The 11,010-nt window shown below is 40.7% G+C and overlaps 1 pseudogene; it reads right to left on the bottom strand.

Moving 5' to 3' along the window:
- Nucleotides 1-10,121: 10,121 nt before the first annotated feature.
- LOC102443198 overlaps nucleotides 10,122-11,010 on the bottom strand; it is a 122,342-nt pseudogene continuing 121,453 nt past the window's right edge.

Genomic DNA, 11,010 nt, shown 5'->3' with positions numbered 1-11,010 from the left:
CAAAGATAGTGGCACCCACAGTGGAGGCCGAGTTCCAGTAATGAGCCTTAACGAGCAATCAGCAGGGACCTGAGGCTGTGCCCCCTGCCCAGAGGGGCTTGACAGGGGACCTCAGGATGATCCCCCCACCCCAGGCCAGGGGACATCAGGCCATGCCCCCCACCCCAGCACTGGGGGACCTGAGGTGCGCCCCCCCCACCCGGCACCAGGCCAGGGGATCTGAGGCTGTGCCCCCTGCCCAGCGGGGCTTGACAAGGGTGAAGCCAGCAGGGTCTGGATCTCGCTCAATGGGGGTGGAGCCTGTTGGGTCTGGGTCTTGCATGATTTTGAAGCACCACACATGGGCGGGGACTTGACTCTGGGTCCCACGATGAGCCCAAGACTCTTACAGGAGGAAGATTTTCATATACATTTTACTAATTTTCTTTCATCTCTGACACTTCTATTGTAGAGAAAGGGCAAATAGCAATATTAAAATATTTCCTCTAATTCCCTTTTAATGTGCATAAATTTTGTGCACCAGGCCACTCCACTAGTATATATATATAGCTATCTCGGACTGCAATTGTTTGTGAGCATTGTTTGCTTTAATATTTTATGTGTCTTTTTAAGTATATCTTTAATATTTATTTGACAATTATTTTAGTAGATTATACAATATCAGCCTTGAAAAATATAATAATATCCAAAATATAATTTAGACTATTATGAAATGTTCACATGTTCTCACTGCCTACTTCCCAAATCCATAAAATATTATAACCAGTTTATACTTCCCTTTGGTGGTTTTGGCTAGAACTGCCTAGATGCCTACTATTTTTTATACCAAGAAAGCAGATTATTTCCAAAGAAGGTGTCATCTTCACAGGTTTTATGTCCCAGAAAATGCCTGTCCCTCATTTGATATCTTGCTCCTTTCAGATGGAAGTTACATGTGGTGAATCAATAAGTTATTACTTTTATATTAACACTACAGCTTTTCACAAGTTTTAAGTGAGGGTTTCATTAATCATATTACTAATTCAGCAAACCTCAACATGTATTATTTCCCTCCTTATTCTTAAAGTCTAGGTAAAAAATATATATTAAAATATTTTTTTTCTTGAGCATATTGGTTTCTTTTTTTAATATATTTTATTGATTTTTTTATAGAGAGGAAGGGAGAGAGATAGAGAGCTAGAAACATGGATGACAAAGAAACATCAATCAGCTGCCTCCTGCACACCCCCTACTGGGGATGTGCCCACAACCGAGGTACATGCCCTTGACCGGAATCGAACCTGGAACCCTTCAGTCCACAGGCCGACGCTCTATCCACTGAGCTAAACCAGTCAGGGCAATATGGGTTTCTTACAAGTTTTCTGAAGGAGGTATACCTAGAAGATATTGTGGATTTGATTCCAGACCATCTCATTATAGGGAATATCACAGTAAATCTTGTCACACAAAGTTTTTGGTTCCCAGTGTATAAAGTTATGTTTGCAATATGCTGTAGTCTATTTAGTATGCAATAGCATTCTGTAAAAACAACAACACAATATATATACCTTAATTTAAAAATACTTTAGTGTTAATAAAGGCTAACTGCCATCTTTTTGCTGGTGGAAGGTCTCACTTTTTATTAAAGGCTGCTTGCTGAATGATAAGGGTGGTGTTGCTGAAGGTTGGGGTGGCTGTGGCAACTCCTTATAATTAGACAACAATAAAATTTGTTCAGCCATTGACTATACCTTTCGTTAACAAATGTTCTGTAGCATGTGGTACTGTTTAATAGTATTTTACCCACCATAGAACTATTTTCAAAATTGGAGTCAATCCTCTCAAATCCTGCTGCCACTTTATCAGCCAAGTGTATGTAACATTCTAAATCCTATGCTGTCATTTTAACAATCTTCACAGCTTCTTCATTAGGAGTAGATTCCAACTTAAGAACCACTTTCTTTGCTCAACTCTTCACCCATTAAAGTTTTATTATGAGGTCGTACCAATTCAGTTACATCATTAGGCTCTACTTCAAATGTGTGTTCTTTAGCCATTTCCGCATCTACAGTTACCTCCTCCACTGAAGGCTTGTGCCCTACAAACTCATTCATGAGGGTTGGAATCAACTTCTTCCTGTTAATGTTATTAATTTTACCTCTTTCTGTGAATTATAAAACGTTCTTAACGACGTCTGGATGATGAATCCTTTCCAGAAGGTTTTCATTTTACTTTGCCCAGATTCATCAGAAGAATTAGTATCTATGGCAGCTATGGTCTCACAAATGTATTTCTTAAAAAAAAATAACACCTGAAAGTCAAAATTACTCCTTGATCCAGGAGTTACAGACTGGATGTTGTGTTAGCAGGCATGAGAACATTAATCTCATTGTATATCTCCAGTAACACTCTTGGGAAACCAAGCGCATGGTCAATGAACTGTGATATCTTGAAGAAAATCTCTCTGTCTCGTTTTAAAGCAATAGGTCTCTATAGTGCGCTTAAAATATACAGGAAACCATGTTGTAAACAGCTTTTCTGTGATCCAGGCTTTCTTATTCTTTGTTGTTCTATGTATAGAGGATAGACAGTTGATTTAATTTAATTCCTAAGGGCCTAGAATTTTTGGAAAGGTAAATGAACATTGGCTTCAACTTAAAGTCACCAGCCGCATCAGACCCTAACAAGAGAGTCAGCCTGGTCTTTGAAGCCTGGCATTGGCTTCTCCTCTCTAGCTATAAAAATCTTAGGTGGCCCCTTCTTCCAACATGAGGCTCTTTTGTCGATATTGAAAAATCTGCTGTTTAGGGTGGCTGCCTTCATGAATTATCTTAGCTACATCTTCTGAATAAATCACTGCAGCTTCTACATCAGCATTTGAACTTGCACTTTTATGTTGTGGAAATTGCATCTTTTTTTAAACCTAACAAACCAACCTCTTCTACCTTCAAGCTTTTCTTGTGCAACTTTCTCACCTCTTTTATTCTTCACAGAATTGAAGAAAGTTGGAGCCTTGCTCTAAATTAGCCTTTGGCTTAAGGACATATTGTGGCTGATTTGATCTTCTCTCCAGATCACTAAAACTTTCTCTACTTCAGAAGTAAGGCTCTTTCATTTTCTTATCATTTGTGTGGTCACTGGAGTAGCACTTAATTTCCTTCAAGAACTTTTTTTTTTTTTTTTTGCATTTACATGTTGGCTAACTCTGGTGCAAGAGGCCTAGCCTTCAGCTTATCTTGGCTTTTGATGTGCCTTTACCACTAACCCTAATCATTTCTAGCTTTTGATTTAATGTGAGAAACATGCAGTTCTCCCTTTCATTTGAACACCTAGAGGCCATTGTAGGGTTATTAATTGGCCTAATTTCAATATTGCAATGGCTCAGTGAATAGGGAGGTCCCAGGAGAGAAAGAAAGAGAGAGAGAGAGAGAGAGAGAGAGAGAGAGAAGGTGGAAAGGCCACTTGGGGAGTCAGAACAGAGAGAATATTTATTAAGTTCACCATCATATATGGTTGTGGTTTGTGGCTCCTCAAAAACAATTACAGTGGTATATCAAAGACCACATATTACCATAGCCAATGTAATAATAATAATGAAAACTTTTTAAACATTGCAAGAATTACCAAAATATGAAAAAGAGACACTAAGGGAGTAACTGCTGTTGGAAAAATGTTGCAGGTAGATTTGTTTAATGCAAGGTTGTCACAACCTTCAATTTGTCATAAATGCAATGTCTGCAAAGCTTAATAAAGTAAGTATGCCTGCATGTCTGTTACAGCAGGCAGCTAGTCAGATATTAACAAAAAGGAAGGGAGCCAGACATCTAATTAAGCTGGATTGACCAGGAAGCTACAGCTTCACAGACACCCCAAGGGACAGTTGCATCCACTGCCAAAGGGACTTAATCCCTGAGCAGGCAGGAAAGTACTGGCTTTCCAATCTCCCTGGGGAACAACCGGTCCATCCCCTCAGACTAATGAGGACAAAAAAACAGCAAGAGGGAAAGTTCTTTGCTGAGACATCCACAGTAGAAGCCAAAATGGCAACCATGAAGGGGAGGAGTCTAGCCTGGGAAAATCTGGGAAAAGGATCAGATTGGATAAGGGTAGGAAACCAGGATGATTCAGGAAAGGGATTGGTTAGGTGGAGGGCCCAGCACAAACCAAGGAAGAATTAGGAAGAAGACTGGTTAGTTTGAAAGAAAGCCTAATCTCTCCCAAGCCTGAGGTAATATAGTCAAAGTTTAACAAAGCCCCCAGGGCATTCACCAGTTCTCTCACCATCGTAACCTCACTGGCCTGGGTGTGGTAGCCACAAGGGCTGAAACACAGGCCCTAAAGTGGGAGGGACAGGAGCAGAGACTTTGCTGGACCACGAAAACCTCAGATGCCAAGCTGATGGCAGGGCAGCTCCGTGTGCTGGCCCTCCTCCTGGGCTTGGTGCCGTCCCAGAGGCTGGACTTCTGCAGGGAGATGGAGCTGGGCCACCCGGTTGTGGATGAGGCATTGGGAACTTGGGGGCAGGCCTTTGTTTTTGCTTCCCCCAAATCTTGCCAGTACACCTCATCCTCCATGTGTGTATTCCATTTCCTGTAGAATCATGGAAGAATCCTATTTTCCCCAGCAACATGACTAAATGTATAAGTTAAACAGAAACCAGACACTCAGGCCTGACTCAGCAAAACAATGAACTAAAAGAATCTGACTGCTGTGTAAGTAAATCTTGTCTGCTAATGGTTTAGGCAGTGGGTAGTACTCAAGAGGTCATCTATCTGGTGGAAAGGGGCTCAGATCCCTCCTGGATCCAAAGCAGATCAGCAATGAGACTCATAAAGTCTGTTGTTACTCTCATACAAAGCTTGGGTTGTGCAAATATATACATACTAGAGGCCCAGCGCGCGATTGAAATCACGTGAGGAGGAACCCCGTGGGGGGCCGGACCTGTGCCGGACCCACACAGCGCCGGCCGGCCACAGGGTTGTGTCTGCTGGGGTGGGGGCATGCTCCCAGCCACACAGCAGCTGCTCTGAGCACTCCCCCGGCCACCCCATTGTGTCTGCTGGGGTGGGGGCAGGCGCTCCTGTGTGTTGTGTCTCGGCTTCCGCCCGCCCCCAGCCCCAGCCTCCCCGTGGCAGCTGGGGTGGGGGCGGCCCGCAGTCCCCTCCTGCCCATCTGCACGTGCAGCTCCTCCTGAGCAGTTATGACACTTGGCTAATTAGCATATTCCCTGTTTATATACATAGATATTTTTTTTTCCTCAGTAAGTATTGGTTTGGATAAGCAGAACATGCTTCCCAGTTTCTCTCTCTTCTCTTTTTGATTTGCACAGACTGGTTGATGCATAGTCCAGAACAATTTTGTAGTACATTTCCCTTTATCATGCCTTCTCCATAGAAGCCAAATGCATTAAAAAAAAAAGTTCTGTAATAATAATAAATAAATTGTTGATCAATTTAACAAATTGATGGAGGGTATTAAAGCTCCTGAGACAAATGGGTGATCAAATTAGTGAGAAGAGCACTTCTCAGGACCACAAAGCCTGAAACGATAGTTTTCTTCTTGTGGACTCACAGTTTGATAAATTTTTGAGTCAAGATCATATTCCTTCTTGAAGATCCTATAATAGTAAGAGCTATTTCTTTCCAATCATCCCCTATTTTTAAATTTATTTTTAATATGTTTTTATTGATTTCAGAGAGAGGAAGGGAGAAGGAGAGATAGAAACATCAATGATGAGAATCATTGATCGGCTGCCTCCTGCACACCCTCTACTGGGGATCCAGCCTGCAATCTGGGCACGTGCCCTGATTGGGAATCAAACAGTGATCTCCTGGTTCATAGATCAATAGTCAAGCACTGAGCAACACTGGGCTTCTATTTTTATTTTATTATTTAAAATTTTATGATGTTTAGGAAGATTGCATTAGATAAAATGTTGATAAGTTCTGTGTTTCCTCTCCTTTCTCTCTCCTCCTCTTCCTCCTCCTCCTCTTCCTCCGCCTCCGCCTCCTCCTCCCCCTCCCCCTCCCCCTCCCCCTCCCCCTCCCCCTCCCCCTTCTTCTTCTTCTTCTTCTTCTTCTTCTTCTTCTTCTTCTTCTTTCTCTCTCTCTCTCTCTCTCTCTCTCTCTCTCTCTCTCTCTCTCTCTCTTTTCTCCTTTACCCTCATCACATTCTTGGTGTATCTCTCTTGTCTGGAGGAAAGATCTTTTGAGTACTTAAGCTTTCTAAGCTTATATAATTCCCTTCCTTTACCTCCCCTGTAAAACCCTCTAGCATATTTTCTTTTTCTTCACAAAATACATGATGGCTCATTATAACCAGGCTTTATACAAGCAAGTCATCATATCCATTTAGAAAGTTCATATCTTTTTCCCAGGTAACAAAAACAGCTCATTCCCCCAATACTTGTAATACAACAAAGGGCAAGAAGGAAAATAAAATTTCTGAAAAACTTCAAGGTTTACCTCTTTCTACACTCAGAGAGGAAGTCTCTTGTTCTCTGAACTTAAATTTATGCTAGTGCTATAAGATTTTTTTATTCTGTTTAAAAGCTAGAATACTATCTCCCACTAGGAAAGGCCATACTATTTTTCCTCTACACTGTCCATTTCTGTTTATGAACTTCTATTTCCTGAAGGGACCTTAGTGGTGTTCCCTTGGTTACTACTTCTGTTACAACAAAGATAATCTGTTCTTGTATATTTAGAAGACTAAATGGCCTAGCCTTCACATCACATTTTCCCAGCCTTCCTAGTTAATCGAATTGCCTTTGGAAAAAAAAAAGTTACTCCTTTCGCTATTGACCAAGAAGAGAAATCTTGTTGGGGTTGTCTTCATGTGGCTTTATTAGTTTATGGTCATGCAAAATTTGTGTTTTATACTAACCTTAACTATTTTACTATATTCTTTTTAAGGTATAATTTATCAAAAAGCATGCTGTTCTCACTTCCAGCTAATCTAAACTCTCTTCTCCCCTACTGCATCCCCCAAGCCAACACACACTCACAGACACATATATGTTAGATCTCTGTGCTGGCTTCAAGGCTATAACCAAAGAAACACTCCTCAGTGCCAAAAAAAAAAAATACCTTGAGGCCTGAGTTTGCAAACCTAACCTTAAAAGGTAACATTAAAGCCATTAAAAAAGACACTTTCTTAGAGAAGGATCAGAGTGCAAGATATATCTTCAAATGAAATTGAGCACTTGAGGGCTCTTCATAGCTCATAATTACTGATCAGAATGGCAAACCAAGTCATTTGTAGATAACTAGTTTGGGACGCATTGCAGTGAAGAAACCATATGTGAACTTGTGTAAAATGAACAGGAGCAGTGTTACTCCTTCAGCAGTTTAGATGAAAAGCACATGCAGTTTTGAAAGTAGATTCGCTATTTCAAAAACCCTCAGAGCATCTGTTCGGTGTTGCATAATCTAATCTCCCACACAGCACAGGCAGGCAGCTTTTCAGTTTGTTGCACCATCACTAAATGAGCAAGCAGGTCACTTTTCACCTCATCCGCGCAGCAGGACGATGCTCTGGAAAACAAAATGCCAGCAGAGGCCCGGGGGTTGCTAGTATCTTTCCTAAATAACAGAGAAAGGACCCAGGTGTGCAGTCCTAACTGCACTTCTGTTCTTTCCTATGCCTCCCTTGCTTTTTTTCCTGACCGTTCACCACTTTGACCCCTGTAGTGTTCATAAGCCAACACAAGTTCCTATCTGTAGGTATATAATGTATTCCCATTATTCCTCATGGTATATCTTGGTTTAAATACAATTGTATTTAATGTGATATGGATACACAGTCTTTAACGTCTTTGACAAGCTTGAAACCCAGATTCCTTTGAACACAAACATGGAGAAGAGAGTGGGGAAGCAGACACCATTTCATTCTCTGAGCTGCATCTTGCATATATACAATTATCAAATAAACGTTTACTTTCTGTCTTTCTGAATTGAGTTTTCTATTTCTTCATCTCTCCTTATTTCTTATCATCATGACAGCGACTCCTTCAGCAGCCTTGATTCCTGAGTGACTACATTGATCATATCCTGCCTACTATTAAACAAAATTCTTTCACTTCCACGGCTGAAAATCTATTTGAAAGAAAGATTTTATTGGGCTACTGTTAACAAAAAATTAAATAAATAAATAGTGACCAGTGTTGGGGCATGCAGACTAAACCACCGGTCTCATGGCTTCAATAGGAAAGGCAGCGTGCCGTTTATATTTATTCTGGAGTTTTGAAAGTGTTTGTATACATCAAGTAAGGTGGAGAAAAATGAAAAATGTAAGCCATCATTTTGAAAGGATTTAACTAGTTATAGACAAAATATGGAAGAAGGTAAAATGGGACTAGTTCTGGGATAGGGACCACAGAGTCTGCAAGGAAGACCTGTTTTGTGGATTAGCTGTGGGCAGCAGATTGGAAGTTCATGTGTAAACAGAAAGTGGAGACTCCTGGGTTTCTATGGCTCCTGACTCTTCTTCCTTTTTGATGATCAGGGAAATGGCCACCTGGAAATTAATCCTAAATTTCAACAGACGTCCTGTAATGTGAGCAGTCTTTTTCAGAGGTAGTCCACAGCGTGGGTTCAAAAATTCTTGAGGCACAACAGTTGAAATATACCACTGCTTCTCTTTTTTATTTTAGTAAGCACTTTTGTATTTCTTTACAGAAAGTCTTTCACAGTACGAGTTTAGAAAAACCATATGTTAGTCTACATAGTAGACTTTTAATTTCCATTTTTAAAGTTACTTACTATATGATAGTATATTACACATATGCTCTTCCAAAATCTTCCTATCTCGGGACTCTTACGCATAAAATTTTATATCACTGTCTGTAGAGACTAACATTATAGTACACAGAAAACAAGAGTGAACATTTGCACCGTCTACATATTTTAGAGCTTGAGAGGCCCATGTCTAATTTAAAAGTTTCTGTGTCACATATAAGTAAAATGAAAGTCATAATTAATTGTATATTTTACTTAATCCAATATAGATAAAAATATTATTTCAACTAATAACCAATGTAAATAATTATTAATGAGATCCTTTACCTTTTTTAGTCTAAGTCCTTGAATTCAAGTGTGGACCCTACACATGCAGCTCAGAGCCACGTGTTGGCCATGACGAATACATGGAACAGTGTAGCCAGATCTAGAGCTTACTTTTTGCTTGTAACCTCACATTTCTTTTGCACATAGTTTATTTTATATTTATCATAAAGGGAGATTTTTTTCTAACTCTCTGAATATGTTTAATCATTTGAAGAAACATTTTTTCAGGTCAACTTTCTCTGCTTCACATACTAAAAACTGCCTACTAAGCCTATACTTTATTTTTTACCAAATGTATTATTTGACCTTGTACAACTTCAGGGCCAACTCCCAAGACAAATATATTAGACAATGCCTATTTAGGGTTTAATCTTAGAATGGTCTGATTTAAAATATATTTCAGAAATATACTGTGTTCATAAAATCATCTATGTTATTTTATGCCCTGATCTATAACTCATTACGTCTTAGAATAGGTAATAGTACGGCAAACAAAATGTGTACGATATTGAACAGCTCAATTTGAGGGATTCCTTTATACATTTTTTACATCTTTTCTGCATCACAACTTACTTATCTGTAAAGTGGAGATAATAGTACCTACTGTATAGGAACATTGTAATAATTAATTAGCTAACACATAGAGCCACTTAGAACTACACCTGTTATGTAAGTAAGTTTTCAATAAATGTTAGCTATTATTATTACTATTATTATTATTATTATTATTATTAGAGTTACTGTTGTTTTGTATATCCTTTTTTTTAAAAAAAATCCTCATCTGATATTTTTTCCATTGATTTTATAAAGAGTGAGAGGGTGGGGGAGAGAGGAGAAACATCGATGTGAGAGAGATACATCGATTTGTTGTCTCCCACATGCACCCAGACCAGGGTTGGGGAATGAACCTGCAACCCAAGTACATGCCCTTCACCAGAAATCAAACCAGCGACCTTTAGTTGTAAGGGCAGACACTCTACCATTGAGTTACACCAGCCAGGGCCAATTACTGTTTTTTGTTTGTTTGTTTTGTTTTTTAAATACAGGCTTAACTCACTTTATTATTCTTGTATAAACTTATGTGGTGGCCACAGCTGGAGCTTGGGTCTTGTGCAGAGAAATTCTGGTGTGGGTTTTCACAAGATGGACAGTGAATTCCTGATAGAGATTTGGTGAATGCAGTCTCTTTCCAGAGCTCGGGGGTGAGATAATTGTAGGTCTTCGAGGTGCTATCAAAGGTGGGCTTGGTGAAGTTGCCCAGAGTGGCAGTGCAACCCCTGGCCGAGGTGTAGCAGTCGTCTTTACCAGCCATCATCAGTGATACCAGCCATCAACAGCTTTTTGGGAACCGGGGCTGAGATGATGCCAGGGCCCTTGGGGATGGGGATGAGGATGGGGCTCATGGACACAGAGCCACAGTAGCTGGTCACCTTGCAAGGAATGGTGTGGGGCTTGCTTATGTTTCTCCAGGAGCCTCGTGCTCAGGGACAATAGAGAGCTTGACCAGGATGATGGCCCCAAGGATGGCAGTGGCTACTCCCTTTGAACACTTAACACCCAGACCAACATGTCCATTGTAGTCTGCAATGGTGACAAAGGCCTTGAACCAGGTTCTCTGACCAGCGTGGGCCTGCTTTTCCATGAGCATAATCTTTAAAACCTCCACTTTGAGGGATGTTTCCAAGAAAAAAGTCAATAATCTCAGATTTCTTAATGGGCAGGGAGAAGAGACAGAGCTACTCCAGGGACTTGATCTTCATATCCTTGACTAGGTGGCCCAGCTTGGTGGCAGGGATCTCAGCCTTGTCCTCAGCCTTGTCTCCAAGAGCTCTGCAGCCTCAGCTGAACCCAGACCTCAGCCTCGCCTAACCCAGCTGCCCCTGCAAATCCTCCCCAGAAGCTGCCGCAGCCTCCCATTCCAGGGCCTCCAGCAGCATCTGCATCATCTGGCATTTGGTGTTTCCTT

This window comes from Myotis lucifugus, unplaced genomic scaffold (genome assembly GCF_000147115.1).
Source record: "Myotis lucifugus unplaced genomic scaffold, Myoluc2.0 scaffold_67, whole genome shotgun sequence".
NCBI lineage: Eukaryota > Metazoa > Chordata > Mammalia > Chiroptera > Vespertilionidae > Myotis > Myotis lucifugus.
The sequence above is the reverse complement of the archived record's forward strand: the minus strand, read 5'-3'. Positions and strand labels throughout refer to the sequence as shown.